Source organism: Poecilia reticulata, linkage group LG5, assembly GCF_000633615.1.
Source record: "Poecilia reticulata strain Guanapo linkage group LG5, Guppy_female_1.0+MT, whole genome shotgun sequence".
Taxonomy (NCBI): Eukaryota; Metazoa; Chordata; class Actinopteri; order Cyprinodontiformes; family Poeciliidae; genus Poecilia; species Poecilia reticulata.
In genome coordinates, this window is record NC_024335.1 from 15165959 (window position 1) to 15178223 (window position 12265).

Sequence of the window (12265 nt, forward strand, 5' to 3'; positions counted from 1 at the left end):
TGTATTTACATGTTTTTGTTCAGCTAGATGCATGTTTTACATCAGGACAAATCCCAAAACAGCACAGTGCATAACTTCCCATTTTAAACAGAAAAAAGCTAATATGAATTTGGTTCATAATTCTGTATTGGTATTGTTTGATATTGATTGTCTCAAAAGAGGGGGACAAAAATAAAACTTTACATTTKTCAAAGAGAAAATCTTGAAACAASTTTTTGAAATGTCTTTATTTAAATCTGAAAAACTAGGAAAGACTCAGTTCAACATGGACAGCTCCTCTTTCTAAAAGAACTAGTTCTAAACTGATCCAAAAATCAGCACCTTGGAAAGTTACTCATTTTCCTGCAGTTGACTGCAGAGAAGATTGGTTTCAAAGGAGATTCAATTGCAGAACCCCAACCACACGMTCCCCCAAACATCCCCGACTGCCCTACCCAACTCCCAACCCCCAGACAATTCCTCATTTCATCAAAAGAATTAAGAGAAGTGCTGCTTTGAAACTGATCCTATATCAGCCCTCTGGGCATATTCCCATCTTTTCAAAAATGAAAAAGCAGCTTTAAAGCTGATTCCATATCCGCAACATGGGCTGCATAAGGTATTCATACAGGCTGAATTCACCAAACAGAATTTATTTATTTAGGAACCGTAGAGCTGTAAGAATTGATAGTACTTCTTCTATTCCCCGCATTGTGGTCCCTCAGGGTGGCCACTGTGTGAGGAAAAAAAGTTTGAAAGCAGTTTTCAAAAACTAACTACATTGATTCCCACTTCTCTTTTAAAGTGTCATTGGGAAGCTGAGTAAATAGGTAATATCTATAGGTACACCAGACATGACAAATGTTAGGGTTACATCTCAATGTCCATATTTTATGAGGGTTGAAAGAAATAAATCAAACCTGCTATATTAGTATATGAAAGTATTCATGCCCCTGAACTTTTTATTTATGTCACTTTAGAATCAAAAGTAATATTTGGTTGGAAATTATATAATAGGACAGTGACATAACATATGGTCAGTATCCTGCTATGACCCTCTACCTCAATTTATATATTTTTTTTGTCAGGTTTTAGGAAGTGTTTAAAATTGCCCTGACAGTTTAAGTGGATGGCCATGTGTGTGGTAGGAATGAGGTTGTACCATACGCTCTCTATGTAYCTCTGATGTTTACCTGAACACTTCCCTCTAACATATCCACAGCTAGARACATTGTGTTATTATCTTACTCTTCTTGAACTGTCTCTATTGCTAATCCCGGACTTGTCTGCTGTGCTGCTTGGTTTTCACAAAAAGCGTCATGCAAAAATTCCAAAAGTCCACTGGATTTTTGTTGTAAAATGACAAAAAAATGAAAAAGTTTGTGGTGTAGAAATACTTTTTAAAGGCACTGTATCTCTAAACTAGAATTCAATTTTTGCAATTGGTTCTAGAATACTGTACAATTAAGTGACGAAATGAGGTGCACAAAGTTGTGATGCAATTGGTAGAAGACAATTTGCATAAAAAAACACTGAAAAATAAAGTAGCTAGAATACAAACTGAACACATTAATGTCCAGCAGACAAAAAAAAAAAAAAATCAATTAATAAGGTCATGTGAATAAAAGCTCCGGAAGCAGAAGACACCACGCTTCGAAAACTTGAGCTTTTGTTTCCCTAGAAAACAACAGTGCAGACCACAGACATTGCTGTTTTCATTTAATAAAGATTTGTCTGTGCAGTGTGTCAAATTAGAGCAGCTTTGACTCATTGAAGGTTCACTTTGGCCATTGCAGGCCCATTTCAATTCAATTTAATTTAATCCAATAAACTTCATTTATCCCTGTGGGCATGTTTTCATGGTGGATAAAAATATATTAAAACAACAYACTGGCAATGAATATAAAGAGTTACCAATTCACATAACACCCAACCCCACAGAGTCACAAATACCTGCTTTAAACAACTAGACGTTACAAATATAAGTGATTAGTTTTTTTTTATCTTTCAAACTATACAGGCTCAGTTAGGGTTACAGAATAGTTTAAATCACAACAAAGCAACAGAAAACACTTCAAATGARAACACATTTGTTATCATCAAGTATAAACAACAGGTCAAAAATGTAACAATTGGCAAATAAARATGTTTTTCTCTTTCCAAATGCCCCCAAACATCCCCGACTGCCCTACCCAAGACAACTTCAAACCTCAGCAATGTTATTCTGCCTACTGTGGTTTTAATCACATTCTTTCAGATCCAGCTTTACATGCAATGGATCATTTTTTTCAGCAATGTTGAGCCTTGGAATCTAGCTTTAAATCACCTTCCATGCATACACTTCTCTGTTTGGGGCTTCAGAGACGAGCAGGCATCCATATCATCACTACCTTCCATACAGTTTCTCAGGCAAGTTTATTTTTCTCTGCATTTGTTCTCTCTCAATCATTCATCACACTCATGTTGTCTTGTTCATCACCAGGTAAGAGGAGGACTTAGTCCTGCATAAATATTTTGCACAGCTTGTGGCTAGCACAAACATACTGACTAAAACCAAACATAGAYTCACCATTACTTCTGTGGTTAGCTTTGCCTCAGTAGCTACAGGAACCAGTTGAGTGATCTTCATTATCATAAAGACATGGCCCGATATTATTGGTCATGTTGGTAAAATAATATTTAAGGGACGTTTTGATGCATGTATAAAATTATTGAAGCTTAAGCAAAAAGTCAAAATGAGGGGCCTGACATACTGATCAACTTAGTTTATCATCAAACTGTAACAAAAAAATATACTTTGCGGAAAGTCTGCAGTGAGCGTCCAAATTTTCAGTCTCAAATTTTTAGTCTCAAATTTTTGCTAAAATTGACTACGTATTGGGAACAGTTTTTTTTTTTGTTTTGTTTTTTTGGAACTTACTCCAAATTCAAAAACTACAATAATTCTTTTTCCTCATAAACATTATTGATAATTTAGCTCCTGTTCCTTTTATAAAATGATTAGCATTCAAACCAGCATGTGSACATGGAACAGGAAGTCTTGGCCTGGTTATCCTTCATTCATTATCTGGATGTGTGCTGGCAGCGCTGGAATCCCCCAAACATCAGCTGCTGTCCYCAGACACTACATCATCAGATGAAAACAGATGGGCTTCCAAGGCAAATCTGCAAAAGAATAAAAAATAAAATAAATTGTGCGCATTATGGTGGAAAAAAGTACTGCAAAGTAAATGTATGATTACTTGTCTCCTGCATGGATGCACGTCTTAAGTATTATGATATCCTGCAAAATGTTGTTTCTTGCTAAATGTGACTCTTTCTGTGATGTGTTCAAGCACTGTAACTTCCTATATTGCACTCAAAAAGTAACTAAATCAGGTTCCCAATAAAATCTAGTTTGTAAATTACTGTCAGAGACGTTTGAATTCAACAAACAAATATAGTGTGCATGCTCTCCTGGAAGCTGTACCWTCAGCTTTGTGAGCTTGTCTTTCATCTATAACAATAACAGACTCTTTGAAAGTATAGGGATGCGCAGACATTTGAAATACTAATAAAGCCTTTCATTCATTTTMTATGCCAACCTTTGCAATTGGGCTGGTACACGCTGGACAGATTTTCCATCAGTCACAGGTTCACMAGGCAACACTGAGAAATGTATGAAAAACATGGACAAATCTACTCAAATCTGAGGACAAAATACTGTGACAAGTTAATCTATCATGCATATTTCTGGATTCAAGGAAGTCAAAGTTCCAGAGAAACCCCAATATGAGAACAAGATAACTCCATGCAAAAAGGGCCAAATTGGAAATCGAAATCCAAAAGTTACTGCAAACAGCTATGTCCCCATCTAGCTCTACTAGCAAATAAAAAGAAACAACTTCACATTGTATTCGACATGAAATAGGACAGTGTGACAATAGAAAATAACTATGTGCTAGAGGACTGTTCAATAATCCTGAGGAAAACCGAAAACAACTGCAAATTGCTGTTTAAGAAGAGGCGGCTTCAAGCTGTTGAGCGACTCAAAAATCATATGATCAGGTGAAAAAGAGAAAAACATTTTGCTTTCAAAGCCACAGCAGTTTCTCTTCTCAGATCCTAAACACTGACAGTGTCTTGTTAAAAGAAAAGGTAATGGATCACAGCAACGTAAAACACCAAAGCTCAATTCAACAGCTTGAAACAAAGCTTTGAAGCTCCAKGATAGGAAATGAGAAAATCTGAGCAACAGTTACATGATGCAAAGTCAACAGCGATGAAAGGAGGCAGAKTTAATGATAAACAGTGTGTTGTCACAAAAAAAAAATTATAGAACCAGACRAAAACAAAAAGCAGAAAGTCAAAGTAAAACCCTAATAATTACAAGAACTGTCAAAATGCCTCAGTTTATAAACAATCCTAAAGAAATAGAGCTTTGATTAGTAAAAATAAGTAGAGTGTAAATAGAAAATCTCATATTTTTGCTGTCTGCGAAGTAATAATAATAGGCGTTTGATCCAAACACMTTACATGCTTGTTTGTGATTAAATTTGAATTGTGTGGGTCAATCTAGCAGCATAATGGATGCAGGTTTAATCAAATATTTTACAAAAGGGAACACCAGATTATTAGCTGTAATAATTTATTTTACAAAACAGCAAGCACAGAAATTTTATGGCAAAAGCACAATTGTGCAGAAAACGGTGCCGGATCCTAAAATTAAGATATTCACTTACTTTGTTTCACCCTGCCTGTAGCTGAGGCTTCTCACCTCTTTGTCAGACTTCCAAAGTACGCTAGCTCTGATCCAGCTGTTCATCCTCGCCAGCATAAGAGGGAGAAAAGACTATCAGATATCAGTGAGACTGCCGTTGCCCAAAGCTAGATCAAAATCCACCCGAAGCTGCTGCAAAGTACCGTGGCTTGATAATCTTTGCTGATTTGATCCTATCTACTAGCAGGCAGAAGAACCACCTTCAAAGAAACCCAGATRGTTGAATAACTGAAACTATCTGCAGACTCTGTGTTGCAGGGRCTCTTTACCGTATATAATTTCCAAACAAGAAAAGACAGTAGAAAAACAGAAAGTAAAAGAGAAGTGATTGAAGCACACCCTAATATTTTTAAACAGTGCTATAGTAGGCTTGTAACTACTGTACATGGCAGAAAAAGTTTTGGTTTTTTTTATATTAAAAAAAATAATATTTAATCCTAGCGGGGCAGCAACAAAACTCTTTCGGTGCTAAACAGTCCTGGAGTCCTAAAAATAGTCTTCCATATTTGCCACATTAATCTCTCTCTGCGCCCCTCAGAGACATTATATTGGAGGCTAAAATCCAGTTATTTTCCCAAAGAGAGTTTTTCAAGTCATACAGTATTACGAAGGCATTGCATTACATTCTGTATGTGTGTGCAAACAGAAGGGTTTGTTCATAATGCAGAGGCAATTTATAGCACAGGCATGTTTTTCACCAAGATCTTAAGTATGTATGAGGATGAAATATTAGCGTTTAGTGTTCCTAAAACAATTTCACTGCAGAGCCGTGGCTTATAAATGGAGAAAGCGCAATAATCTGTAGCAGCCCTCCCTTTGGCTTGTGCATATTGTTAGGCTTTTATACGTCCGGGTAACATTTATGCATGACTAGATGGATCCAAAACAGTGGTTGTTTCTGGTTTTTTAACACCCCCATTGTACTTTGGAAGGATAAACTTTTTTTCTCGGAAAGTTAGAAAGTCCACATTTTTTAACACATCATTCACCTACAAGGACTCAAGGTTATAATCCTGACTCTCAAAGATGCCCATGTGTTGGAATGATGGAGCACTCTGAATAGAGCATAAGTCAATGCCTGTCAAGAATACTTACTTAACAGGGGAAACGACAAAGTGTAGTGAAGATTGTAGAAAAAAAAAGAAAATTGGCATATTCACCCTTGAGACTGACTCACTTTTTCTTTTCCATGCAAGACACATAAACAATAAAATTCTTTGTATCAGGAAAGGGTGGAAAATGGGGAACATATCGCTTATATGCATACCAAAAAAAGTGATTAAAGCTTCAACATTAGTTTTGTTTTTCATGTTAATATATCTTAATTATTGCTCTCAATTTTGCTGTCATGTTAAACAATATTTTTGCTCATAAAAGAAATCACTGGGTAAGAACCTGAGTAATTTTCAGATGATGGCTTTTACAGTGCTTTCTGTTATGTGTTGCCCTTCTTTAAAGTTCTCCACAGCTGTAGCCATGCGATGTCAAAGATAAGATAAGATATACTTTATTGAGCCCAGAATTGGAAAACGATGTGTGTTCCGTGGTTTATATGTTACTGTTCACAAATGTCACAGAAAACTGAGATTGAATCAAACATTGGTGAACTCTATTTACCAACAATGACAACTAATGGTAATAGATTGTACAGCATCTTATTTAGGACTGCTAGTGTAAAACGGGCTAAAAGAATTTCACWGCACAGTTTTCAGATTGACATCCATGAAAGATTTTGAAATCAGTTAATCCTTTTGTTTCTATTTCAAAATCATGCATTATTTGACTTGGTCAGTTGCATAAAATCCTAATAAAAAAACTAACTGTAGTTGTACCATGACAAAAAGGAAAAAAAAGTTGAACAGACATGAATACCTTTGAGAAACTCTGCATACTTAGGCTTGACAGTGCCTCATTAGGTCCAATTCAGTAAAGCAAAGACATTTTATTTATCTAATTTTCTTACAAACCCAATTTGTTCACTGGCTATGTAATGTGATTTTGAAATAGAAGCAACCGTTATGCACAAATCTGATATTATTTGGCATCTGCTGTGGTGTGTGCCTGAGTGTGCTTGTGAATATACATTCTAATCTCAATGTGTAGGATACGAGATGAAAAAGTCAGAATGTCTTGCATGATTTGCCTCTAGATGTTCAAGTTTTAGAAGCACATTGGAGGCAGCAGCTGACCTTAAACTGGTGCCTTTTCAAATCGAATCCAATAACTATCTGGTTGCTGACTATAGGATGTAGCTGTTAGCGTTTAGATTGATGCTGGTCACCCGGGGGCCTCAGAAACAAACAAGCCCCCAAAAGTGTCAGAACTAACCTCTCCAGTTAAAAAAAATAAAATAAAAAAAACACTTTCAGTGGCATGAAAACAGGAGCTTCACATAAAGGTGCACCAACCAGCAACATATCCCTGAGCCCTTCTGATTGTGTTTATTAAATTTTAAAAGCAACATTTTAGTTTCACTAGTTTTTCATGTTGCTGAAATATCTGACTTTGTTTAAAGTGTAAAAAAAAAAAACCCGCCAAAGAAGAAAAATGTACTGGTTGCCAAGCAACATTGTTATATTTCCTTCACTCTGGTTTATCTGTGACAGTTTGGTGGGGGGGTTTTTCGGTATCAACAGTGTGAAAGTCTTTAGAAGCTCAGGAATTGAAAAACCTTCATCCACTGATATGCATCTCTGATATGTTCGTATATATGATAACTGAGGGATCTGGACTGGAAGAAGAGCAGTAAATTCTGTGAACACTGTGACTTTTAAGGGACTCCTTTAAATTTTGCTACACTGACAATTGGTGTACATACAACACTGTCCCCTTTATACTATACATTTATTAAAGTATTTATTTATAGAGCTAAGAGACAAATGAGCCCAGTCTCTGCTGCTTTGATAAACTGCAAGGTGTAAAATCCTCCATGAGCAGTGTACCGAAAGGCCTCTGCCACGTGTTTGCTGTTTTACAAAGATGTGTCTTTTGATTTGATCACAAGATCACAGTGAGCTCTGAATGAAATGCATGATTCCTCCCTTTCCCACAGAGGGGTGTACTTTGGCAAGAACTCCTTTCTCTATGCGCTTCGGCTCATGATCAGTCATTCACAGGTTCACAGCTATCCAACAGCCAGACATGACCAGGCAACCTGACAAGTACCCAAAGCTGGAGGGACGTTCCTGAGGAAGACAGGGATGTTTTAGAAAAGGTGCTGTTAATTAAATAGAATTGTTTTATTTTACTCTCCAGGTTGCTAAGGAGACATGTACAAGATTTAGGACCATCTATATAAACAAATATAGATACATATTTTTTTTAATAATTCAACAAATGTAGCTCTACATTTTACAAAACCTTGCAGGCTAAAGACACTCTGGATTTTTTAGGACCCATTGACATATTTATTATATTTTTTTCTGTTTTTACTTCTTGTCTGTTCAAAATAAAAAATAAAATAAATAGATTTAAAATGTTTATTTTACGTTAGGTCTTTGGAGCTGATTTTCTATTAGCATAGAAAATTGAGAGCCATCATTTCAATAATCCACAATTAAATAAAATACTAACCTTAACCTCTTTTTCAATCATTGGTTTTTGTGCTTGTCTTTAGGAGTAGTGCATGTAGTACACACAGTTGTCCTAGCCTGAAGCAATCTTGGGGGGGGGGAGAAAGCTATAGTAAATAGCATTTAATCCAGCTGCAGTGTTCAAAGGTCTTCTTTCAGAATTAAAGCAATTTTTTCAGGCACATCTGAGGAATAACTGGTTTTCTGAAACAGTTAAATAAGTTTGCTGTGTGCCAATTTAACAGCTGAAAAGTAAAACAGTCTTTGTTGAAGTTGTTTTGATGGCAACAGTGATAGTATTACAGAAATTCAAGTTAGAAACTCCTGAAGCAAGCATATTTTTGTGCTTTGATGAAAAAGTTTGGATTTTTTAAAATTCTTATTTGATTTATCATTTCTAATTAAATCCTTTAATGAAGCATAAAAATGCTTCTCTCACTACTGCTCATTGGTTCCCTTTACTGAACACACTATACAAGGCATATGGCAACATAGCCCAGATAAGCCAGCTCCTGCTTTCCTGTCACAGAATGACCTTCAGGCCTTAAAATGGCTGCCATGCTGTGATTCCCCTGTCAGCTGAGCCAAGAATCAGAATGGTGAAAAACATAGGTAAAGAGTCAACTCCAGTTCACATTGATAAAACTAAGTCCAGTCTATCAATACCTATGGCCTGCCGATCATCAGATTCCCTGCCTGAATGCCATCATGACCAAAGGAGGAGATAGAAGCCATAGATATCAAGACAAAGAGGCTCCTCACAAATCTAGCATCCTGAGGAGGAAGGAAGGTCTAGTGACCGCAAAGATGCCCTTCGTTGATTGATTTATCTACTAAATGACTCTCAGGCACCAGTGTGCACAAGCAAAAACCAGAAGGAAGCATCATAGAAAGTCGAGTCGCTGCATGACACGTACTGATTGAGCAACTGAACATGTGGCTGATATCAAGAAGTCCTATCAATGGCTAGAATGCAGAAATAAATAGAATTAATAGAAAGCATTTATTGTCATTACACTGAAATAGAATAAAATTACAAATGTAACTCAATGGTACACAGCTATGCATCAAAAGAATTTAAAATACATAAAAAATCCCATCACATAGGATATCTTGTCCTTTCAGGATAACATGTCAAAGTAAATAGAATCAGTGGTAGGATCAGTGGTAGGTTGGACTGAAGAACAATACAGAGGCAAGATGTCGACCCACTCCAGACAAGATGCCCCTGAAACAGTCCATACTGCAACATAACATGCTTAAATATTTCACCTTGTCCATTTACTTTCATACAGCAGATTGCATTCTGTGTATTGATTACATGTTTATATAATATTGCAAATTATCAATCCTGATAACTTTGCATGATTATGGCAATGTTGCTGTTATGCCTCTGACAGGGACCCCATCAAAATATGGTACTGAGAACAGATATTATTGAGAAAAACAAAAATAGTTTTCAATTAAATACAAGGAAGGACARACAATTTATTGAACCCCATATTGGTAGTTATATCTTATTTTCATTTAGTGGTGATTGTAAGTCATTTTAATAATTTGCCTATCTCTGGATACAGATTTTTTTTTTATATAAGCTGAACAATTTTCATACAGTTAACTACTCCATCTAAAGCAGAGATTAAAATGGTCTTAAAACATTTACAGCCTTCAGGCATTTAGGTGTTCAGGCCAGTGAAGCAGTTGCTACCTCTTATCAGTTGTAGTGAATTGTGACATAAAAAGTCATTATACAATCCAAGCCATTACCCATTTTCCAAGGGTTTTTGAACATTTGCGTGAAATCACATATATAAGAGAAAAATGATGGCCAGGCAGTTTTCACATTTCACTTCCAACAAGTCATGCTTCAGTATTATGTGGTAATTACAGACACAGTTCACCTCTATTGGCTTATCCATAAACTCTAATTCTCACATAGTAGGGATTAATTTCATTTTCTCAGCTTTAAGGGAAACTTGGATCTATAACATTTTATTTTTTTGTGGCAGCAGGAATAGAATTAAAAACTTCAAAAGTCACAAACATTAATATTGGCTGGTATAATTGAAATTCACTATCTAAACATCATTCAATAAGTTAAAATGAATTTCAGTAAAAAAAAATAAAAAAAAATGATATCTCTATATCATTTACATGTATACTTACCATAAATGGATTGTTGCTTTTGATGTAAATTTGCTAAAAGCTAACTGTGCAATAAACTTACTTGCAGTGCTTTTACAGACCTGCCTCTAAAACTGGCTTGTTATGACATTAATGTTAATGGTGGTGATTCAGAATGTGCTGACTGCAGATCTGCAGATCTTAGGTGGATCAATACAGACTGCACATATGTAAATGTAGTCATTAAATCTTTTTTCAGTTGGATGTCTGGCTTCAGGGAGTATGCAATAACCAGTGACAGTCATGAGAGACAAATTATTTCAACCTTGAGAAGTTAAGAAAGTCTCCCTTTTGGTTTTGCGGGACATGAGGTCTCATTCTTTGATCTAGACATGCAAAGCGTGCTCACATGAATCTTTAGGGTGATTAAGGGAAGTTAAACATACAAGAATATCTGCACATGCTGAATGCAAATGTAGTGTCATCCCGCTCACATTATCCACAGTAACGGCATCAGCATAACTTGCACACTAAATGCTCATACATAAAGGTGGAAATGGGCACAGCCACATGAGAACATTTAATCAGAAAGCAATGCAGTATCCCTGAAGCCTAAACAATGCGTACCTATGCAGATTGCTCTGTAAATTGTCTTTCTGTTAATGTGTTTGACCTCAGGTACAATATTTTCTGCTTTGTTTTCCATCGTCTGATAGTCAGAGCTTGAAGTGAGAAAAATTGGGGACACGTGCTGAAGTGGAAATGTTGACTGCACTGCACTACCTGACCTCAATTACTTTCCCTGTAGATAAGATAAGCCTGTTTTGATAGATAATTCAACTTCTTCTGAAAACAATGTGGGAAATTATGAGTCAAGTGGCTTTTGTCCTTGTGACTTTTTCCTCCAGTATCTCAGTGTGTTGAGGTATGTTATCAGTACAAAAAATGGACACATGCCTGTCATGTTTGTTTGTTTGTTGTTGGTTTGTTTGTTTTTGATTTGTTTGTTGGCATTTCAGACTTTTTGTCTTTCTTATCTTTTCATCCTTTATGGTATAAAAATAACCACCTAGTATGGATAAGATTATGCTTGCTTTTGGGGAATTTCATACTTCCCTTGACAACCATTGATAAGTAATTATCCCTTACATATTGATGTAATGTTAGGAAGTGTTGGTCGAACAATATATAGGTAATCTAAATGGGGATAATAAGTATCAATGGCAAAAAATGGAAGCTTTATCAACAAGTAATTACAAAAGAAATACATTGGATAGGTAAAAACTAAAGGCAGTAATTGGGGATAGGGTGATTACTAGTTGGAGAAAGCCCAGAACCATTAAAATGAAAAGTGGATCCAGCATGGTCCTTGGTATGTGTTGAATATTCATCAAGTGGCATGACTGTCTGTTGGTTTGATATGGGAGATGAATACAAATTACATGACAATTCACTTCATTGGGTTAGCAACAGCCTAAATGTGTATTAAATGCTCTGAATACTTGATTTTATTTATTTATTTATTTTTATTTTGAAACAACAACAAAAATGTTCAATCAAATTAGCCAAGATGTAGTTATTTATGTAATTCTATTTGGGGTTATCTTGTAAGGATATGATCAATCACACTCCAAGATTTCAAAAATTGTCAGTTGATCATGAAAAGCAAAGAGATGATAAAAATTATAATAGCTGGAATAGTTTTGGTCCTACATTGTATGGTATACAGTCACACGGCAAAGACAACACACCAAATCCAAATAGATTACACCCACACACATTTCAATGTCAGATAGGAAATTTCACAAAACCTCTCCAGATTAATCGTGAG